This window comes from Wolffia australiana, chromosome 14 (genome assembly GCF_029677425.1).
Source record: "Wolffia australiana isolate 7733 chromosome 14, ASM2967742v1".
Classification (NCBI taxonomy): domain Eukaryota; kingdom Viridiplantae; phylum Streptophyta; class Magnoliopsida; order Alismatales; family Araceae; genus Wolffia; species Wolffia australiana.
In genome coordinates this window covers 2585844-2603347 of record NC_135848.1, presented here as the reverse complement: position 1 = coordinate 2603347, position 17504 = coordinate 2585844, and the positions used below count along the sequence as shown (strand labels likewise).

Genomic DNA, 17504 nt, shown 5'->3' with positions numbered 1-17504 from the left:
TTCCCTTATAGGTATGTACTCCTCTGTAAAAAAAAATTTTATAGCATGACAGTCGTAAAAAGGGCTCTACATCTGTCCTCTTCAGAAATATCACTCCAAGACTCCTCTTAAAGATCATGTACTTTCCCCTCAATATCATGTTGCAAGTCATCTAATCATATACTGTATGAGTTTCATCATGTCCTCATATTTGTTTAGATGACAAATCTCTTGATCTTCAAAAGGTGGATTTGTGAAAGTGTCCTTATCTTCATATCAATCCTGTTAGAGGTTCATCATCCGTCCTGACTTATTTTTGGAAAAGGAAACAAACCTCTTTACTTGTTTCCATTCCGTCATCAAACTCCGCTCTATTAGGCTATTTCACAGTCAGTTCCCTCATCAGTTCCATTCATCCCCTCAGATAGGATCTGGACAAAGTGGCAGGTCTTGCAATGGAAGACCCCTTCGGTCCCCTTCATCCATCCCAAACTGTTATCTGTCGTCTGTCCCCGAATCAGATTGACTTAAGAAATCGGGTTAGTAACTTGGTTTTTCTCTCTCCCTACAAACAGGGACCGAGTCCTTGGCAGAACCAACATAAATTGTCTCCAACAATGAGCTGTTAACAATATAAATAAAAATCAAACAAGTCCATATGCACATCAATCGGCCCGACAGACATTTTTTGGGTAATCCAAATGCCCGTTTTGCTGCTCGCTGGTTCAGCCGCCAAGGATCATTGTGCAGCTTGTAATGGAGCACCTGAAGATACTCAGATCAGGTCAATCTTTCGCAATTCAATAATATGATCAGGTCTCTACTGTTGGCAACACTCTTGGTGCATTTTTAAAACTGTTTTTACCTGAATTAGAGTGGAGAAAACATCGTCGTCTTTGAGCTTGGAGAACTCCTCCTCCCAGTCTTCAGCATCGCCAATCAGCTTCTTCTGCCGCTCCGCCTCAAGCAGCACAGAGTTGCGGTAAATGAACCTCTGCCAGATTGATCTCACATTGTTCAGCATCATCTCAATTGCGCTAGCATTGAATCCCTGAGCAAAAATTAACAAGATAATATGAAGAATCACTAACTGGAAAAAAGAAAAGAGTAAAAGAGAGGGAGAGGGATTTACTCGGAGGATAGTGATCAGATTTGGTATCTCGTCTTCTGCGATCCTCACAGCAAAGCTCTTGTAGTTGAGGACATTTTCATATGGGAGAAAGATGCCGTCCTATGTATGAGGAAGAACGTTGAGGGGGATAAAGAGGGAATATTCTTCCCCACATTTGGAACAGAAGTAGTGAATGCATTGGCACAAAATGAATTATCACTAATCCAACCTGACCCAGTAGTTTAGATGAGCATGTTTCTGGCTGAAGAGAATTTATCCGACTATCTTTTGAAAGTGTCTACAGATTACTGCAAGGTTTCTATCTCTTGAGACCAGGTTTAACTTTGGTTTTGTGGACACCTCAGGGACTTTGTTAATTCTTGGTAAATTTAAGCTTCAGGAGTTTAAAGAGAGAAGAATTAGGGAGAAGGTAGTGCAGAGGAAGAGAGAAATGCCAAACTCAATTAAACTAGATGCTTCCTGCCCTTCTTTTTGGGAGCAAAATTTTAATAACATACATACTTCAAACATATCTAGAGGATTTTTTTTTTTTGAAGAAAAAAACATATCTAGAGGATTGAACAGCCCAATGAGAAACATAAATTCTAAATCGGAGAGAAGTAGAGACATCAAATTTTTCCACCTAAATCCCACAAAAAAACCTCACCGATCTTGCGTACAAATCAACTTGGACAAACTAAACTCTGAATATTTAATCAAATAAACATAGAAAGGAAAAAATACCTGGATCACCACAGGGATACAGCCCTGGAGTATACTATCTTCCATACGCCCACTCCAGCCGTCGCCAGGGAATACCCCACAGAACACTGACATGGACAAGTCATCCAAGTAATCGGGGCTTCGTATTGGGGACACAATAACATCAGCAGTGTGCTGCCTTCCCAGCTTGCCTTCTTTGTTGGGAGTCGAGCCAAACTCTTCTGCCACCTTTTGCCTGATTCCCATGCTGTATCTGCAAGATTTTGAAAATAAATTTTGAGTATTTTCTTGTGTCCTAGCAAAAAGAATGGACTAACTGGTAATATTTAATGAGGAGTTTCGCATACGTAGGCTCGGGTCAGCCATATTCATAGGCGGATCCTAAATTCCCATTAAAATAGAAAAGGGTCTTCCGCTCTTTAAGAGGCCTGATGAATGATAAACATAAGACAAAATGTGTTCATAAAATGTGGACAAATATGTTTCAATAAAATGAAGAAAGTTTGGATTTAAATGCACCTGGTCCAAAGCTTCTGCTGCAACACCTTTGCGTTGGTCGTTTCCAAGCTGGGATGACAAGATCCTTGCTTGGGTTGAAACATGGATGGCTTCCCCTCTTTTCAGGAGGGATAAGATTCCAATTATCATGCCCATAGGCAGAGGTTGAATAATTGTACTTTGAGTTGGTGTTTCCCCAGTGAACTAACATCGTGTTGTTCCAGATTTCCTTAGGGGCACAGCAAGCACCCTCATCCCAAGAGAACGTCTGCATATATTTATAAAGTGAAACAAAAAAGACATGTGAAGTAGGCGGATATTTTTGAATTGCTGTCATTTTTTTGACAAACTCTTATCGGCTACTCTCATGGTCACAGACATTTAATTAACAACCAGTTCCTGGAGAGCATTAATTGCAGATATTCTCTTTTCAAAAATAGACATGGACATTCTTCAGACTATGATGTTTCCAGGCACTCATAGTTCCTGTTATTTTCAATGTCTTACCCACGCGTGATCTCTGCCAGATGAATGGTTCCAGTAGGGGTAATGTTCCACAATGTGATCATATGCTCTCTTAAAGTAATCCAACGTAAAGTGGATCCTATGGCTCTGGTAGACCTGAATGACAGTCATCACATATACAAGTTATACCAATCAACTTCTGCCATTGTCGCGTCTGAAATAAAACTTTGATTAAAGATAATGAGTAAAGACCATACATCCATCCTAAAATGGGGCGCATCATCAGCACGAGTTATCAGGCAGGCCTCCAGGACAGGAACATAGAAGTAGTCAGCCTCTTCAGCATTCATCGTCCTGTGAGGACTGGCCAAGATACTTTCGTATAGAGCAATCTTCATCAAAGAAAGAACATACAAAATAAATAAAAATGTGTTTCAGCCTTCCTAAGTAGAAAGCGAGTAAGTATTGAAAAAAGGCAAGCATTTTCTCACTTGAGAGCCATATAGTTGATCAGTCCACTGTGTCCTGTTCTTATCAGAGTAGATCCTGTTAACGCATTCATATTTAAAATGCCGCCCCTGGAAATTCTCTCAAATCAGGAAAAGATCAGAGCACACAAATAAATGGAGATCTTGAATACGATTACACATTATTTCAGAGCCTGACCTCAAGAAGATGGCCATTAAACTCAGGCGGTAAATCATACACATAGATTAGCGGTCGTCTCTTGCTGACAATTGCTTCTATATTCTCAAGTTTCCAGCTTTGCGAAGCGCTATCAGGAATTGTATCCTCTGCAGGCCTAAGCCATCTGGGCAGATGGGATGCTGCAATCTACGCCGTACCAACCATGGTGACACTGAAAGGAAATAATCCAAGGAGGAGTGATGCCACTAAAAAGGTAATAGATAGAACTAGGGACTGTGATAATCCTTCCTTTTAGGAATCCAGGGAATTCTATGAAAATTTTAATACGTGTTGGGGCCTTTCTGAAACTTGAAAAGGAACTCCTCTCACATAATCAAGAACACAGCCATCATGTGAAATTCAAAAAGGGGCTAGCGCATGAAACAAATCTGAAACCCTCAGGAATAATTTGGTCGTTGTGTCTCTTAAAAACATGAAGTTCAGGAGCACTCCCCTGAGAAGGGCAGGGTGAACTATCTGCCGCATTCCCATAGTAGTTGTTTCTAGGAAGTAGCTCTCCCTTCCTGTGAAGTCTATCCCTCTTACATTCCCATTCATCTTCTGCAAATGTTCACCCAACCATTACCTGTCAGCCCATGGAGCTATCTTCTTGTTAATTTCTTCCCATTTATCTTGTTTCCCACATGTTCTGAAATGCAGTTATCTTTTTGTTTATTTTGGGTTACATCTGACAGTAGTGTGCATGATGACAGCGGCTGCAGTAGTCAACTCAGCCCATTTCTTCAGGGCAGCGGTAGCTCCCAGCCATCACCCTGTGGGATTACTCTGATTTGAAATAGATATTTGAAATAAAATTGGAGGCATATTCCAACCCTGAACTGGACACAGTGATAACTGGATTCTCAATGCAAAGAATCAGGGAACCTATGAAATTAGTTTTGTTATTTTTTTTAGTCAGCTTTCTTCTTACCCTGTTTACCTATTTCTGTTTTATTTTATTCGTAAAACATGTTCTATAACAGAACCATTTGAACTAATTTACTTAAAATATTATCGCCCGTGTAGGCTATAAGATTCACTAATAATTACTGGCCCAGTGATCTGTAACTGGTATTTATGTTTTTGGACCATCACCCTTGCAAGAAAGCAAGGTGGCCCTTGGACTGGACTGGGGCTCGTTTTCTTCAACCTCAAATCTTAGGTTATAATTAAAACACTTCTCTCTGAGGATTAAAATATGAAATATATCAATTTGAAATTTCTCATCCTAAAGCAACCTAGATCAGGCAAATCTTTAATACTTTTTTTCAAGTACTGTGGAGATGCATTCCAAGATTCTTCTTTTTGTGATGATCCAAAGAGGATAGAGCTCCAAAACAATTACCACCCGCCTCACTCAGGTATTATCTAATGTGGATGATGGATCGGGCCCCTCCCACCCACCCCACTGACAATTCATCCCGATTGCACCCCCCACCCCTACAATGTGTTGTACTTCCCGACCACCCACCTATCCTGAGATGAAGGGGCTGGTCGGTGGGGGACATGATGGAAGGCCTGGGAGGATGCAGCTACTGGAGGCGGCGGCAACTTGGCAAAGATCTCCTCTCTGGAAGGCAGAGGTTTGATGGCCTTCTTGGCGGCAGGTTGGGAAACTGGAAAGGGAAACACCATGAAGGGGTTGGCAGATGGCAGCAGGCATATGGCGGACGGCAGGTGGTGAAGGGAGTACGGAGGAAGGTGGTAGGACAGACGGAGGCTGACAGTGGTCCCTCAGGGAGGGCGATAGACGAGGGGTGAATGGACAAGAGCTAGGGGTTGACAGCAGAAGGTTGAGCTTGTAAGTACTATTGAACCTTGGAGTGGGGTTAACGGAGGCCAGTGTAGGGTGGTCATCAGATTGGGGCAAGGGGTTGAAGGTGAATGTACCCGCTGGCAGCAGGTGGCAAGGAGTCAAAAGCAGTGGTGAAAGTAAAGCTGGAGAATGAAGAATTGCTGAAGGGCTGACAGCATCAGGGAGGTTGACAAAGGAGAAGGGTGAAGTCGTCGATGGCGACCAACCAGCTGGTCTAGGCTGGGAGGACACTGCCTGACGGGTAATTGGCAGTGAGGTAAGGAGTTTTTCTCAATGGGCAGATGCTTAGCAAGAGCGCACTATGCACGGGATTGTAGGGAGGCACTGATTTGCTGGAGATGCAGAGGTGTGAGGCACAGAAAATTTGCATGTTCACAAGGAAACCAAATGTTTAAGGGAAACAGGGCTCGTGTGCAGGAGACTGCAGGGTTGACACAGTTCCGAGGGTCGAGTAGGAGCCCAGCAGCTGTGGGGGTGGTAGAGCCATGTTTCAGTCTCTCCTCAAGGGGTCCTTGATAGAGGATGTGTTTGGGGATCCCAGGGCTCAGGGAGTTCCGCCATGAGTTAGGGAAGAAATTTTTGGCATTAGGACAACAAGAATTGTGGCGGCTGGACATTGGCACCTTTTTCGTACAAGTTGCCTCCAGAACAGCACATGTAGCTGTCTGCAATTGGCCATGGAGGATCAAAGAGGGAGCAAAGGCATGGTGACCTCAGTTTCTCCCAGCGGATAGGAACTTGGATGGAGATTTTTTGACAAACTTCCTTGAAGCCAGAGGAGTTCCCATGGGCTATCATGCATGCAAACTATAGAGGCTATTGTTGGCTTTTTGGGAGACTCCGAGATATCATCTTGACTTGCATAGTCTTCGGGGATCCCAATGTGATGGTCTTGGAGGTGGAGGTGACCAGGGGATCCAGCTTAGAAAGAACCTGGACTGTTGATCACCAGAAATGTGTGGAAATGACCCTTATAGTCATCCCCTATCAGGCATGGACCATGGTCAGCCAGACTCGGGGTCCAAGAGGAAGGGCAACACCAAAAGCCCAGAACCCAGGAGACTAGCAGGCAGCCGATACTGAACATGTCATTGGCGGCGCCGGGGGTAATGGAACAGAGCAACCAACCACGAGCGAAAACAGTCAGACATTCACGGGAAGACAGTGGAGGGAAATTCCAAGTGACCACAGAAGTAAGCCCAGGTTGAGACAGCGACTGTGACTTATTAAAAAAACAGAGGCATACAGATCAGATGAAGGCAATAGACACAGGGGATACGAGCATCCTAGAGGTCCATACGTCTGACGACGGGAGATATTATACAATACAAAGGCATGGTCTACAAGAGGGGAAAACTACTATTGAGGGATGAAGTGGGAGGAAAAGCATGGGTGAAGGCCAGGAGGGAAGGCAGACTAAGGAAAGCGGAAGCAGGGCTGGTCGGGAGGGCAGTGGAGCGGAAATAAGGCCCAAAGCTGTGATGATAACAGATGACACGGGGAAGAAGGGGAAGGCTAGAAGGAGCATGGATGACAAGTAGAGGGACTCGCTCATGAACCAGCATGCAAGAGTGATGGTCACGGCAGTGGGCCCCTAGAGGATGCAGCCATAGGGTGGAGAACAATTAGCTCAGATATGAAAGGCCCAACGATGGAAGCAATATTAATCATCACTTGCAAACTCTTTTAGAAACAGAGGGTTCCCTTAAAGGTGTGGATTTTTGGTATGCTGCTCTTAAGGCAACGCATTATGACAGGAGGCCTCCGTAAGTGAATGCTTCCAGAAACCTCATCAGTTTGCCCAAAGGGTACATAAGGCGAGGACGACTGCTCTCACCTGTTTCTTAGAGTGTTCATTTGCGAGCAATATGGGTTGCACAGAAGCTCACCAGGTTGGATGCGGCTTCCGAGGAGGCCTGCTGGGGCACTGTCCGGGAAGGCGCATGCAGGGGGCGTATGAAGTGGGGAAGGCTCCTCACATTGTTATGGGCAATATGGCAGTTCCGGAATGAAGTTGTATTTACCGGTAGGGCTGTCTCAATGGACAGAGTCCTGCAGGGTGAGGACAGTTTTATTTCAAACTGGTTTTGAGGGAGGGAAGGATTGGAAGAGGGCCACTCTGGTCTTTCATGTATTTCCTGTTCTCTCTCTCTCTCTCTCTCTCTCTATATATATATATATATATTATTCACTTCGGCTTGATCACTGTTCTAGGGTGATCTTCCCTCTTTTCGTCAAAAACAAAAATCAAATGTGGATGATACAGATTATGAGAAAGAAAGAAAAAAATAGCAAATGCAAAAGGATATGAAAGAGAGCAATGGCACCTGACAGAAGCCTCCCCGACAGTGACCATGTCCTGAGCACTGGTTTATACAACTGCACATGGTTGGAATTTCACAATAATCACCCCAATAGCAGTCGTATTTACAATCACATGACATCTTACGTTTAGCCTTAGATGCATAACCTTGCTTTGGCACAATGTTACACCATCCGGGTTCACTAGTATTCGTGCCAAAGACATTTGGATCCCTTCTATTCACATTTGTAATTTTTTCTCCGCCAGGCCCATATCTGAAACAGTTCCATTTATTTATAAATTTGAAAAAGAGGGAGACAGAGAATAAAACCTTGAATCTTGTTACACAATATTTTTTGAGGATTCTTCTCAACTTACTCAATCGCAAATCCACATGGCTCGGGCAGCGGACGATTAGGATATGTGGTTCCTTCTCCACAGAAGCACACGGCTCGAGTTTTGTCACAAAAGCCAAGACACACTGAAACGATCCATCTGCCGAATGGCCATTCTTTTGACGTCCAGAAGTTACATTCCAACTGCAACTTTTTTGAGCATTCATCCCCTGTTTTCAGGATGTAATACAAACCAAAATTTCGTACCAAAATTCTTTGAGATAAGATGCGAAAGCAATATTGAAAGACGATAAAACTGATAAGTCTCTGACAAAGACTTACCAAAGCAAGAGGAGACGCAAGACCTTCTCTGCACGTACAAACTGATGCAGCACGTGCGAGTACTTGAATAAAGTGCGGGAAATCTTTATATAAAGAAAGGGGGTGAGTTACATTGAGAATGATCAAGAAGTCGTTTCGTCGCTCGTCCTTGGTGTGTGGAAGGAGATCCTTCCCTGCGGAAGCTGGTTGAAGACCAATCTGGCAATCAGCTTCCAGGATTTGAACAGGAGTGGTTCCTTGTTCTATCGTCCTTGATATTTTTCTTTCAAGTTATATTTGTTCTTAGACGTTGTTGTTCGAGATCTTACCTGTTACTTGGGATCCGAAGTCAATATATCTCTCGAACAAGTTTGGTGATTGGATATTGCATACTGATTGTGATCTTCGGTGTCGAGGTCTCAATATTTATATTTTTTATTTGTACTGATTCTGTCAGTGCTCCAACAATTTGGTATCAGAGCTTTTCTATTCCTCGAATTAAATGGCATATCTAGAAGAGAGGCTGGAAGCATTGGCTAACAAGGTGGACACGAATCAAAGCAGAGTCACAAATTTTTAGATCATATTATGCAAGACATTGCGAACACGAACGCTCAATTAAAGAACAAGGCTCCAGTGGTGGGACATTCCAGCTCAGTCTCAGAAGTTCCAGTACAGTTACCTGAGAGGAGGACAGATTTTGATTGCAGATTCAAAAGTGGAGACCTCCCTGTTTTCTCTGGATATCAACCTGAAGCTTGGTTAAAGTGTGTGGAAAGTTTTTTTCGTCTTCATCCTATGACCGATCATGATAAATTTCATCTATTAGCATTGCATATGGATGACTCTGTCTTAACTCGGTTTATTCACACTGAAGAAAATTTTGGCATGATTACTTGGTTGGATTTCAAGAATCGTTTTGAAGGAAGATATGCCTTAGCAGTCCATGTTTTACATCAACAACTCTTCGAGAATCAACAGAAAAATTCTGTTGGTGAGTATTGTACTGAATTTGATGCCATAATTACACAGTTATCTATAATAGCTCCAGAGATCAAAGAAAGTGCATACCTCGGGGGGTTAAGACCAGAAATCAGGACGAAGTTCTCCGCTATAGACCTTTGGGTTAAGAGAGATTATGGACCTGTCGCTCTGAGCAGAATCGTATCTTGGAATATGTTATGGGGCTTGGCAATTAGTTCCTCCTTATGCTGAGATTACACAGAATACTATTTCGACTCATAAGCCATCGACTGTTCATACATCAAGAGCCAATACTAATGTAGCAAGTCAATACAAGTATGCAACCAATAACACGTTCCATCCATCCATGAGCACTCAAGCCAATTCCAAAAATCCACATTATGAAAGATCAGGCCGGAGGAAGAATCTGCGAATTACTGACTCTGAATATCAACAAAAAAGGATAAAGGACTTTGCTACTATTGTAATGACAAACTTACTCCTGGTCATCGCTGCAGGAAGAATTTAAATCTTATTTTGATCAGGGAAGGGGATGAGTTTACAGGACAATCTGATCCTATTGAGGAGGAAGATCTAATGCAGACGGATGAAGAACCGATAACTGAGGGTGCTCTATTCTTGGTCCGGGTAAATTTGAGGCAAGCCCAAAGACAATTAAAGCCCAAAGACCTCAGGGGCACTCCAATTATGGGGTACAATTAAAGGCTCCAGCATGGTTATACTAATTGATGGGGGAGCAACTGACAATTTTATAAATCCAGCCATATTAACTGCTCTGGAAATTCCTATTCTAGCTGGACCTCGTTTTGATGTCACGCTGGGAGATGGTTACCTAAGGTCTTCTCAAGGTATTTGTCTTAATGTGCATCTACATATGCAAAGTATGGACATTTTTGGATTGACAGATAGATGTGGTGTTGAAGAATGAGTTCCACCGATACTGTTCCACCAATCAACACCACATACGTTTGCTGAAGAATGAGTTCCACCGATAGATAATGAGTACAGGATTTCTTCCTGATACGATCCTTGATCTAGGCTCGTATCGGAGGGACGGTAGAGGGCGAGGTAAGGTAGAAGTTCCCGGGGTAGAGAGGTGAAACGGGAATGGTAGAGGGTGGACCGAGCAGAGGGGGTAGGGATTGGCCGGGGACGAGCCACCTGGAGATGCGGTGAAGAAGAGACGATCGCAAGGGATGGGGATCGTGGAGGGAGACAGAGCGTAGACGCAGGAGAGACAAGAGGAGAAGGGAAACTAACATTCACTTAAGAACCAACATCCAAGGCTCCCCCCTTAGAGGGAGGGCTGAGCTATTTAAAGGAACATAAAAGGAGGACATGACGAGAATGCCCTCAATGCGGCCCGAGACCCCTATCACTTTCCCTTATCGCTTGTCAGATTACATGTGGTGTTGAGGGTCCAAGAGCAAAACTTCAATTTGCTCACCCTCAAGGTGTTATGGCCAGACCATATATATGTGCTTCAGTCAGATCCTTAGTTTCGTCCATATGGAGATACATCTAATCATCAACCGCACAACATTATTAGGAGCAAAAGGCAATTAAGAAGGCTGCATGAACTTTGCAATCCTAATCAAGCACTGGTACTCTATCTTCAACTCTCATCTATTATTTCCAAAAACAATTGTCTATATCCTTCAATGTTTGAGTCAAGCATGGTTTAACCACCCAAAAGAGACATAGATCACCGAATACATCTTATTCCTGGATCCAGACCTGTACATTTGAAACCTTATAGATACTCATTTTTACATAAAAATGCAATTGAGCTATTGCTTCAATAGATGTTAGACACCCATATTATCAGACATTTTACTAGTCCATTTCCGAGTCCAGCATTACTGATTAAAAAGAAAGATGGTGGTCAGAGAATATGCATGGACTACCGAGCCTTTAACAGAATTACTGTACCCAATTGATTCCCTATACCAATCGTGCAAGAATTATAAGAGAAATTACACGGGGCTGCTATCTTTACCAAATTAGACCTTAAGTCTGGCTACTATCAAATTAGAATGTATGAAGATGACATTCCTAAGACAGCTTTCAAAACTCATCAAGGGCACTATGAATTCTTAATTATGCCTTTTGGTCTCTCTACGGCCCAGCTACATTCCAAGGATCATTGAATTCAATCTTCAAACCATATTTGCGGGAATTTGTGCTAGTATATTTTGATATTCTCATAACAGCAAATCTTTGGCTGAGCGCGATTATCATGTAAAAATTGTTCTGGAATTTCTGCGGGAAAATCAATTATGGGTTAACTCAAAAAAATGTGATTTAAAAAAAAAAAAATTTTGAGTTCTTGGGACATTGGGTGTCTGCTGATGGGGTCTCTGCTGATGCTGGAAAAATTGAAGCTGTACAGAACTGGCCGACCCCGACAACTCTCAAACAGCTAAGAGGGTTTTTGGGATTGACTAATTATTACAGATGATTTGTGCGTCACTATTCCACTATAGCTAACCCTTTCACTTTGCTAATAAAAAAGAATGCTTTCCAGCAGTCACCCGAAGACGATCTAGCACATTGTTCCAAGCCTTTCACTGCGGAGACCGATGCATCGGGTTATGCAGCAGGAACAGTACTAATACAAGATTTACACCCTAGCACGTATTTCAATAGAGTAATATCTACTAGAGCTCAGACCAAATCTACTTATGAAAGAGAATTGATGGCAGTGGTGTGGGCTATTATTAATAAGTGGAAGCATAATCTGTTAATCAGAAAAATTTTTATCCTAACGGATCAAACTTCTCTTAAATTCCTCAATGATCAACAAGGAGTTCCTCAACCATATCACAAATGAATTCCAAAACTTTTGGGCTACAAATCTGAGATAAAGTATAAAACTGTAAAAAGCAATATTGTGGCAGATGCACTGTCCCGCTTCATGGGTGAAATGTCCATTAGCAGTTTGTCTGTAACCCATTGGTTGGACAAGAATCAGTTAGAACAGGAAATATCTCAGGATCCAATACTCTCCGAAATTAAGAGTTCAGTACTAGCCAACACAGGGAAGTATATTAATTACTCCCTCCACCATAATCTTTTATTTTACAAGAAAAAAGTTGATTGCTAATTTACTATGGTAGTAACATTTTTTTTTGAATTAAAGAGGGAAGATCCCCCGAAAACTGTGCTCAACCCAGAAATAATGATACACATGAACGTGTAGTATATGACCAGCATGGTCCTCTCCAATCAATACTCCCTTCCGAACCAATATGTAATGAGACTCTCCACATCATGTAGCACACTCTCCGTCGAAGCTTCCCTCTCCCTGAACACCACTTCATTGCGGTGCAGCCATATTGCCCAAACAACCGCGAGGACCCTTCCCCATCGCATCCGTCCTCTGCCTGCACTCCCCTGGATTGAACCCCAGCATGGTAGTAAAATGATGCCCAATACTATGGTAGTAACATGATGCTAATATAGGGGGGCACAGTGGTTTCCTAAAGACATACAAGAGGACATCTGGGCAATTGCATTGGCAAGGAATGAAGACGAGAATCAAGGCTTATGTGTATTCTAGTCACATTTTCCAAACACATAAGGCAGCCACATTGAATCCTGCCGGGCTGCTTACTCCATTACCCATTCCTGATAAAATATGTATCTTGGATTTTATTGAGGGCCTACCAAAGTCTCTGGGGTTGTACTCCATTCTGGTCGTAGTGGATAAACTAATCAAATCATTTCATTCCAACCAAGCACCCTTTTTCAGTTCATGACATTGCTCTGGTCTTCATCAAGGAGATTGTAAGGTTACGTGGAGTTCCAAGGTCTATTGTTTCCGAACCAGGCAATGTGTTTATGATAGGATATCTGAAAGGATCCTAAACCTATCTAGGGGTAGTTTCGTCATTTAGCCCACAGGGGCATTTTAGACATTTGCTATTATGTATTTCGCTTTAAAAATGGATGCCCTCCCTTTAGGAGGGCAGCCAAGAAAGAAGAAGAAAGAAGAAGTCTCTTGTCTCCCCTCTCCAAGTCTAGGTCTGGCCTCCCCTCTCCCTCCACGATCCCCGTCCCTCGCGATCGTCTCTTCCTCACCGCATCTCCAGGCGGCTCGTCCCCAGCTGATCCCTACCCCCTCAGCTCGGTTTTCCCCCGACCATTCCCCTTTCTCCTCTCTACCCCGGGAACTTCTACCTTACCTCGTCCTCCAACCTCCTCCCGATATGAACCTAGATCAAGGTTCGTATCAGTTTACTAGTTTGTTCTGGAAAGAATGACACAAAATCCAAGGCACTTCTCTAAAACTCAGCTCTTCTCATCACCCAGAACTGACGGACAGACTGAAGTTACAAATAGAAGTCTAGAATGTTCCTTGAGGTGCATCTCGTCATAACAACCCAGACAGTGGTCTAAATGGCTGCCATAGGCAGAGTACAGTTATAATGATAAGTCACAAGGAAGAACATATCAAAGCAAGAGGAAGCGCCAAGAGTCTATCGCATGTGACAAATAGGGCGATACGTCCAGACCAGAAATAAAACGTAAGAAACTCTACATAAAGAGAGAAGGGGAGAACGCGACGCCCAAGAAGTTGGTTACGACGAGTGCAGGCGACCGGAGATTCTCCTATCGCGGGCAGTTGGCGCCGATCCGGACGACAGTTCTTCTCCTTCCTTGTCTCTAGGGCTCCTCACGCCCCATCTCTGTTATTCTCGTGAAAACTCTCTTCAATGTACTTCATTCTCTGGGATTGATTTCCATCTTGTTCGTGGCACAGTTCCTTTCTCTGAAAGATGTTTTGTTATGTTTGTGTTGGGTATGGTACATTCCTGTTGAGATCTCCTACTTCTTCTGGGATTTTCCGGTATCTACATTTTAGTGGTCGGTATCTTAACATATAATAAGTCGTACCATTCAGCTATAAGAATGACCCCTTTCAAGGCGGTTTATGGTAGAGACCCCCTCATCTTCTGCGTTATGGCAATCTGGCCATCCCCTTAGATTCTCTAGATACTCTTATTCATGACAGATATCACATTCTAACAGTACTTAAATCGCACTTGGGTAAGGCGCAACAAAGCATGAAGACTCAAACTGACAAGCACAGACATGATGTAGAATTCAGAGAAGGAGAATCGGTATATTTGAGAATTCGTCCATATCGTATGAGATCCCTTGCCAAGAAGACATGTGAAAAGCTTTCTCCAAGATATTTTGGTCCCCATAAAATTTTCCAAAAAATTGGTCCAGGGACCTATAAACTGGATCTTCCTGTGACGGCCAAGCTCCACCCAATTTTTCAAATTTCACAACTTAAAAAGGCTATTGGTGATCATCAATTTACATTGGATATTACATCTAACTTGTCTGAAAATTTGGAATGGCAGGTATATCCTGATTGCATAATGTCTTACCGATTCAACAGAGACGCCATGCAAGTGCTCCTCAAGTGGAAGAATTTGCCAAATTACAAGGCCATGTGGGAAGACATCAACATTCTTGAGAGTCAGTTTCCCAGCTTTCCAATTGGGGCCCAATTGGTCTTCGGCCCAGGGAGTAATGATAAGTCTCTGACGAAGACTTACCAAAGCAAGAGGAGATGTAAGACCTTCTATGCATGCTGCGAACTGATGCAGAACGTGCGAGTACTTGAATAAAGTACGGGAAATCTCTATATAAAGAAAGGGGGTGAGTTCCGTTGAGAATGATCAAGAAGTTGTTTCGTCGCTCGTCCTTGGTGTGTGGAAGGAGATCATCCTCCGTGGAAGCTGTTGAAGACCGATCCGGCCATCAGCTTCCAGGATTTGAACAGGAGAGTGGTTCCTTGTTCAATCGTCCTTGATATTTTTCTTTCAAGTTATGTTTGTTCTTAGATTTGTTGTTCGAGATCTTATCTGTTACTTGGGATCTGAAGTCAAAATATCTCTCGTACAGGTTCCTTGTTCAATCGTCCTTGATATTTTTCTTTCAAGTTATATTTGTTCTTAGATTTGTTGTTCGAGATCTTATCTGTTACTTGGGATCTGAAGTCAAAATATCTCTCGTACAGGATCGGTGATTGGATATTGCGTACTGATTGTGATCTTTGGTATCAAGGTCTCTATCTTAATATTTTTTATTTGCACTGATTCTGTCAGTACTCTAACAAAAACGCACCCATCAAACATAAAGTATGGAAAGCCATCCGTGACACTCAAATTCATTTATCAAATAATTAAAATTGACATGGGTGCTGGGTAGGCAGAAAAGACGCTGGTCCATCGGTACTGGAAAACCTTTTATAGATGCATAATTATTAAAGTTTTCACAACACCTCTCCACCACTCAAATCGCAGGATCTGCCGATAATTTCATCATCGTTGCATGATTTCACATAAAACATGTTATTTTCAACTCATTCCCCGTTCTCAAAAGGTTCAGAGATCCATCAGTATTTGACCGCATAGAATTCATTATCATAGAATAAAAATACCAAAGTCACGGACATCAAAGTAGAGTGATCTAATCGGAGCCCTGTATCTATTAAATGATATGATCTCCATAAAACTCATCGGTACTCTGAGCGAATAACCGCTTTCGAACACGTGGGCAAACAGAAATATGTCACCTGCAAACCCATGAAAGCAACGGCATTGTCCCAACTCCTGATTACAAATGCCATGTCCGCTGCAATCATCCTTGCATGCTTTGGCTCTTAAAACCTAAAATAAAGAGGGGGAAAAGAATCAGTAGCTTACTTAATCTGTGTAGCGTTGGAGATTAGGAGCCATTTTGTTTGAGAAGAGAAGGGAAATTAAACCTCGCGAATGTGAACAGACTGGTTTACTGAATCGCAGCCCGAAAACCATTGCCCGATCTCAGCCTTCCAGGGAGCATTTCGATAAAATACAGAATTAAGGTTGTCAGCTGGGAACTGTGCATCAAGGTCAATCTCCCACTGATCGCTGACAGTATGTTGCGTCGAATTCTCTCCAGAAGAACGAGTTAAGGGTGAAATTTCAAGCCCATGACTCGAATTTTGAGTATTGGAAGCGTTGAAGAAGGGAAATGAAGAGGGATAATGCGGAGATAAGTACAGATGGGCCGCAACAATAAGAACAGCAAACGAGACGAGAGCGACAATTGGGGAGCAGAGCCGTTTCCCCATAAACAAATTCATAGCATAAACGCGGAAGGAATTCCAAATCGCAGAGAAGATTCAGTCTTCCCAGTACCCAGCAACCCCTGTCATTCCATAGACAAAATAAGACTCCATCATCAGGACCCTTTACGCTAAACAGTTCAAATTTCAAGGCCACAATCTCCCGACATCGACATATCTCCTCATTTCTCCAAAAAAAAAAAATCTTTAAAACGTCCGGAAATTGCAGAAAACAGAAGCGGACGAACAATGCAAGAAAGAAGTTGCAAAATCACTGGATAAAGGAGACCGAAATGGAGCGTTCGTCCGCCAGCCCGGAATTCAGATAGTTGATGAATTCGCCATGGAAATGGCAATGAAAAGGGTCAACGGGGATCAACAAGAGATCAATCAATGCGATTGAAATCGCCTGTTCTTGCAGGCCCCCCTGATCTGCTCCTAACATTGACTTCTCTCCTGCCATCGGCATCAACCAAGTTTGAAGTTCGTATTTCATAAACAAGACCGTCTTGTTCGAATCCCCCCAAATTTTATTTTACTTGTTTACATACCCATATCTAACCAAAATTACACTTGAGGCTCATGGACGGTTGACAAACGGAACGGGATTGGGATTCGACCCTCAAACGCCGGTCTGTTAAAAGGGTATAACGCCGGTCTGTTAAAAGGGTCTGTTAGGGCTTTTATGTAATATATTGAAAATCTGGGTAGGAATATAGCTTCCTTCTTTAAGTAGTGTTTCATTCCGAAGTTGTGCAAGTTTTAAATGAAGTCCATTGATTTCTGTTTAATGAAAGCTAAAAATGGGTCCCATTTGGGCATTGAAAATATATTATTTGGTTTGTAATTGTGGAAAAGTCCATCGTATTTAATAATCAAAGTAAAGATTCTTAATTGCTGTGTTTTATAATCTGGCTATCCTTTTCAATGATCTCATCGCCATCTGACTTGAAATTAAGTCTCATTTACCATGCCATTTTTGGTTGAATTACCTACTTACGTGGAGGGTTTGTGACAAGGGGGGGGGTGTTTTTCGTTTTCCGTCACCAAAACGTCCGTTCCGTTCCGTTTACATCAATTGACGAATAACTGAACAGAAGAATGACGGAAACCTACAGATGACGGAACGGTGACGAATGGCGAAAATGACGAAA

At 42.7% G+C, this 17504-nt stretch overlaps 1 pseudogene across 1 annotated transcript; it reads right to left on the bottom strand.

Moving 5' to 3' along the window:
* Nucleotides 1-353: 353 nt before the first annotated feature.
* On the bottom strand, nt 354-16867 carry LOC144712040 (uncharacterized; annotated as a pseudogene). Its single transcript, XR_013583714.1, has 16 exons — nt 16626-16867; nt 16009-16433; nt 15817-15910; nt 7960-8146; nt 7607-7856; nt 3443-3635; nt 3268-3354; nt 3034-3168; nt 2819-2932; nt 2333-2579; nt 2161-2241; nt 1835-2066; nt 1112-1210; nt 845-1030; nt 553-744; nt 354-485 (listed from the first exon to the last, which is right to left on the bottom strand). The product of XR_013583714.1 is annotated as an uncharacterized LOC144712040 (transcript).
* Nucleotides 16868-17504: the final 637 nt, after the last annotated feature.